The sequence below is a fragment of the Manis pentadactyla genome, chromosome 7 (genome assembly GCF_030020395.1).
Source record: "Manis pentadactyla isolate mManPen7 chromosome 7, mManPen7.hap1, whole genome shotgun sequence".
Lineage (NCBI taxonomy): Eukaryota > Metazoa > Chordata > Mammalia > Pholidota > Manidae > Manis > Manis pentadactyla.
The window spans coordinates 18,133,203-18,139,489 of NC_080025.1; positions in this window are offsets into that span (position 1 = coordinate 18,133,203).

A 6,287-nucleotide genomic window follows, 5' to 3' on the forward strand; every position below is an offset into this window, starting at 1 on the left:
AAAGCTTTCAAGACACCCACACAAAACAAAAGGGAAACTTACATGCGCATTAACAGCTTTACCCTTGACCTCACGTGCACATTTACGAACATTTACGATGACACAAAAGACCCAAAACCAAGGACCATATCTGGGAGGAAATGGGTCAGCAAAAACCAAGAGCACTCAGCCGAACTCTCCAAGTCACCAAGCCCAAGGAGCTAGGCCCACAGTATTTCCTCCTGCTGATCCAAGTTTAGAAAGAGAGAAAAAGACCCTCACCATTCTCACTCCATCGACCCCACAGGCATTCCAGGAGGCTGATGCGGTAAGAAAGCTCGCCGCCTGCCGGCTGTCATCTGAGGTTCCAGAATCTCTCAGCCGCAGCAGCCTCGGAGCGAGCCACGTCCAGCGAGTAAAAATACCCCGCTGAATGGCCTCCCTAGTACGTACGTAATTAAACTTGGTTTTTTTTTTTCTTGTTAATCTGTCTCATGTCAATTTGATTCTTAGACCAACTAGAAGAACTTCTAGGGGCAAAGAAGGGTGGCATCAGGCTGGGATCTGTTTTTGACACGAGGGTGGTTCTCTGCCACAGCAGCACAGGCCGACAACGGCCTCAAGACTCAAGATGCTGGAGGAGGCCGAGCCTCAGGAGTTGCAGTTCTGGGCATGCATTTATCCTAAGCTGAGTCCAGATAGCCAGGTAATCGGAGCAGTGAAATCACCGATGTGGAATTGCACCACCGCTTGCCTCAAGCCCTTCACACCTGTGATGCTCCCTCCCAACTCATTCTTAATAATCCTAATTACATTCTAAGTATGTGTCACCGATTCACGGGTGAAGTCTTTTCAAGATTACTCAAGTTATGTCTGGCAGACCTGGGAACTGAGAAAGTAGAGCAGGACGCTGCATTGACACATATGTGCAAAGACTTGCCACATAAATGATCCTCCATGGATGTTTTTTTTTCTTTCAATTTGCTGCCTCGGTTTCCCCTCTTTCCTGAAATATTTCCAGGCTAATAGCTCTTGGCATGTTATCATTGGACATATTTCCCCTGCAGCCATTGGATACACACGGGGACAATAATTTTAGTGTCAGTCATTGATACAAAGCTTCATCGTAATTAACTGCTTCATTTTATTATTATTTGCCCGCTTGGCAGTTATGCACGTCACTGTCTATATAAGAAAGTGTTTCAATTTTGAGTCTATTTCTGCTCAGGTAATTTTTTTAATGTTTATTGAAATTAAGATCTTTCTATCTAAAAACATGTATATCTTTTTATTAATACTAATAGAAATATTACTATAACATAATATATAACATATTTAAAATATATTTAATATCCAAAAAATCTGGTAATTTTTATAGTTTTAATATTGGTCCCATACCTTTTTATTCTAATGTTTTATGGATTTTATGATTTTTAATGTTTTTCTTTTCTTTGATGAACATCTGTGTTATTATAGTTTGGGGCTAGAGTGAATAAAGCTGCTATAAAATTCATGTACTAGTCTTTTTATGAACACATGCTTCCGTTACTCTTGGTCAGAACCTAGGTGACAGATTGCCGAGTCATACATTAGGTAGATGTTTAATTTTACAAGGCGGTGTCAAACTGTTTTCTTAAACTGGTTTTTCTATTTCAGATACTTCCAGCTATAGGTGAGAATTCTGGTTGCTGTACATCATGACTAACACTTGGTATTATTAATTTTATTTTTAAAATTCCAGCTTTTCTAAGTGCTTATAAAGCTGTGTCTACCTGTGGTTCTAATTCACATTTCCTTGACAGCTATGGATACAGAAATCTCTTTCTGTGTTTCTTGGACTATCATATCTACCTTGGTGAAGTGGCTGCTCAAATGTTTAACCGATGTAAAAGTGGTCATTTTGCTTCTTATTATGAAGTTGTGAGATTCTTTATATTCTGGATCTGAAACTTTTTGGAGATGGTCTGTGGACACCAGTGGGTGTACAGGATGAAAACTGTTTTTAAAATAATACCAAACCATTATTTGCCTTTTTGTTGACATATGCACTGATGGTAAACAAGCACACAAACAAACAGGAAGGGTGGAAATGCCACTGGCTCTTCGGCATGAATCAAGGTGGTGCCACCAAACTGTGCTAGTGGTCATTGTATTCACTGTCACGCACTGGTAGTTTTAGAATATGCCTGTTTAATGGAAGAGTGTAACTTAACAATACACTAATGTTACCTATTTTGAGTGGTGAGGGCATTAATCTGCTTAACCACAGGCTGACAAAGGAGATTTAAAGACAAGATGTCAAGTGTGGGGGGATACACGGGAGTGAGGGAGAACACATGTCACGAAGAAAGAATAAGTCAAAGAATATAGTGATTTAGAGGCATGTAAATGTCATTTACGTTACTCTCCTTATGTCATCAACGTCCGTGACTTCCTCAGCTGGTATGGCTGTTAAGAGCTGATGCTCACTGTTTATAACACTAATGAAGCTGTCATTTATATGCATCTCTAACTTCACGTAGCTGAGATTGGAACCCGCTCCACCACGCTGAAATTCTAGGTACCACTAGCTTAGTGCCTTCCTGAGAGGAGAACCGGTTTCTGTTCTGATAACCCTGAAGTGCTCTCGTGTCACTGAACACCGTTAAGGAGCTGAAAAATCTCTTCCCAAAGCAAAATAACCTTTCAGCAGAAATCAATGATATTTTAGGAGATTTTAGTAAAAATGGAAGGGTCTTTTTACTTGGCTTGTGCAATTAAAACACACCATGTACTGAAAGAAGCGGTGTGAGCATATGGCACTGTGATGTCTTCAAAATATGGTCCTGATGGGTCCACAGTGGCCATGCTGAGGACGCAGGGTAGAGGACAGAGCTGCGGAGTATTGTGTGTTGCAAATAAAACCTAAGAAGGCCCCTGCAATTCAGTTTTTTCTTGCTGTTTTATTGCCCCTTTTCATTCCTGAGCACTGTTGTTCCTTGCCACCTTCACATTCTAGCTGCACGGTGTTCTCTCCAAAATTCAGACCGTACTTCCCTAGTGTGCTGGGAAGAAGGCACGTCCCACTCAGCTGGGTGCGGGGATGGAGGGTGGTCTGTGCCCTGGAGAATGTGTCACAGTCTCTTGTTTTTACGCATCATCTCATCCCTAAGGAAAGCGTTTCGATAAAATGATCTCTAGAATTTCCGGCTCTGACCCTATAGGGATTATGTTTGCCTCTGGTTTGGCCCTCAGTTCGATCTCTAGGCTCCCCAAGGTGACAATCTGGACGGGGAATGGTGTTTTTTAGGGCTTTTGAGCTGTTACTCTACCCTTCTGCAGCTTGCTGATCGCCAGCCAAGAGGTCGGAGGTCTCCGAGCTATGGGCACACACCCAGGGGCAGGAAGGCCTCATTCTGTCCAGGTGCGCTGGGCCGCGGTCGCCGGAGAGGGGGTGCTGGCGGGGGCCGGCCCGGAGACTTGCACTGAAGCCCCGCTTTGCAAAGTGGGGTCGGAGGACCAGCAACGAAGCATCGGCTCCGAGAGTGTTGGACGTGGCCCCTCGGCCCCGCGCAGCCCGGCAGGACCGGTTCGCCTGTAAGCGGTTTCGGGAGCCTGGCGTGCAGGACAAGGCCGACCACCCGCCCTGCCCCCCGAAGAGCCGGACCAGGACGCCTCGGGGAGAGTCGGGGATGCGCGGCGGGAGGGGCCCAACGAGGTCGCCGGAAAGGGCGGCGGAGGCTGTTTCCCAGCAGCCCGCGCGGCTCGCAGCACCTCCCGGGGCGCTGGCCCCGCCCCCGCACCGATCCGCGGCGGCGCCCAGTGAGCGGCGGGACGCGCCCCTCCCGCCCGGCCTCTCGCGAGCGCGGACCCAGCCCGCGGCGCCCGTGCGCGGGGCCCAGGCCTGTCGCTCCCGCCGGCGGCGCCGGGCGTTCCTGACAGTGTGCCGCCGGACTGCGGCTCGGGGCGGCCTCGGGCCCCGGACGGTAAGTGGGGCGCGGCGGGCGCAGGGGACCGGCGCCGGGGGCGGTGGAGGCATCTGCGCTGCAGGGGGCGCGGGCTTTGGGGACGGCACGGAACCCCCGCGGCTAGGACCCCGGCTGGTGTGTGCGGCGCTCTCCCCCGCGCCCCCGTTCTGTGGGGTCTCATGTTAGGAGGGGAGGCTGGGCCTCCGCAGGCGCCGCCGGTGAGTGGCGAGGTCCCCGCTTTCTTTGCGAGCCTGACCTGTGGGTGGGAGAGTAACTGGGCTCAGAGGATGAACTTGAGTCTTTCCTCAAGCTGGTGGGAAAGGAAACCGTCTGCACACCCGACAGCGGGGCGCCCCTTCCCTCCTAGGCCCCGGAGTCAAGGCCCAGTGGGATTTGCTTTCTAGGCCTGGTCTGCGCTGGGCCTTCTGTTCGGCGTTTCCTAGGCAGCAGATTTAGCCTCGGGGAGGGACCTCGGGAATTGCAGCCTCTCTCCAGAAACAATGGGGTGGGCGGAGGGTAACGGGGCCTGGGCCTTGGGAGCAGTTAGGCAGCACCCAGGTTTAGGCGACCCCAGGGCAGAGCAGAGCTGAGTGGGGGGGCCAGGGTGATGAGACACGGGCATTTGCCAGCGGGGCGTGGCTGGTGACTTAGCAGGTGTAACAGGTGCCCAGCATTTGTCAGATCACCTGGCCTGCCGGCCGCTGCTCTCCGGGAACACCTGCTGCGGATTGGCCTCCTGGATGGCTCGCAGGTTTTAATCATTGTAACTTCCGCAGACTCTTCGTTGTGGTGCCACTTGGACAAGCTGTTTGTCCTCCAGGAGGGGGTGGAACCCCCGGGACTCTTGCCTCAGCTGGTGGAGCGGCTGTGCTGTGCCAGGAGGCCCTTGCTCTGGGTTCTGTTTGCCCCACTCCTGGACCAGGCGCGGGAGTTGCTTGGCTTTCTCACTGAGCAGTGGTCTCCGGGGCTTCTGGTATGCGGACATCTGTATGGTGACTGTTTCAGGACAGCACACGAGAGTATATTTTCTGTATTGACCGACTATGAGAAAGCGGCCATAAAGGTTCAGTTGACTGGGTGATGGGTGATTGCAGTCACAAATTTCCTATTTCCTCACAGCAGCACCTTCCTAGGTTTGGAAAGTGATGTTGGAGATCCGTCTGCCGCTGGGTGGGATCTGTGTGCACGTTTGGTGGGCAGACTGAGAATCACCAGGGCAAAATACTGTTCACGGTGCAACTCACCTAGCAGTGTGGTGTCTGAGGGCTGACCGCCACTCAAACTGGGGTCTCCCTGGAAGGATCTGGAAGGCGTAGCAAAACAGTTAAGGCTTCAGGAGCACCTGTGTGGTGGGTGCTGTGCCAAGTGGCATTTTATTTTATTTATTTTTCATTACGGTATCATTGATGTACGCTCTTATGAAGGTTTCGCATGAAAAACATTGTGGTTACTACCTTCACCCATATTTTCAAGTCCTCCCCAGACCACATTGAAGTCACTGTCCATCACTGTACTAAGATGCCACAGAGTCACTACATGTCTTCTCTCTGCTACCCTGTCTTCCCCGTGAACCCCCCACACACCATGTGTAGCAATTATAATACTCCTCAATCCCCTTCACCCTCCCTCCCCACACCTCCTCTTTGGTAACCACTAGTCCCTTCTTGGAGTCCGTGAGTCTGCTTGTGTTTTATTCCTTCAGTTTTCCTTCATTGTTATATACTCCACAATGAGGGAAATCATTTGGTTACTCGTCTTTTTCCACCTGGCTTATATCACTGAGCCTAACACCCTGTAGCTCCTCCATACATGTATTTGTTTTCTTCTCATGGCTGAATGGTATTCTTTTGTGTTACGTACCACATCTTCTTTATCCATTCATCTACTCATGGACACTTAGGTTGCTTTCACATCTTGGCTTTTGTAAATAGTGCTGCGATAAACATAGGGGTGCCTATGTCATTTTGAATCTGAGATCTTGCTTTCTTTGGGTAAATTCCTAGGAGTGGAATTCCTGGGTCTAATGGTATTTCTATTTTTAGCTTTTGAGGAACCTCCATACTGCTTTCCACAATGGATGAACTAATTTACATCCCCACCAGCAATGTAGGAGGGTTCCCCTTTCTCCACAGCCTCGCCAGCATTTGCTTTTTCTTGTCTTTTGGATAGTGGCCATCCTAACTGGTGTGAGGTGATACCTCGTTGTGGTTTTAATTTGCATTTCCCTGGTAATTAGCAATGTGGAGCATCTTTTCATGTGCCTGTTGGCCATATGGATTTCTTCTTTGGGGAAGTGTCTGTTCCGATCCTCCGCCCACTTTTTAATAGAGTTACTGACATTTTGGGTGTTGAGGCCCGTGA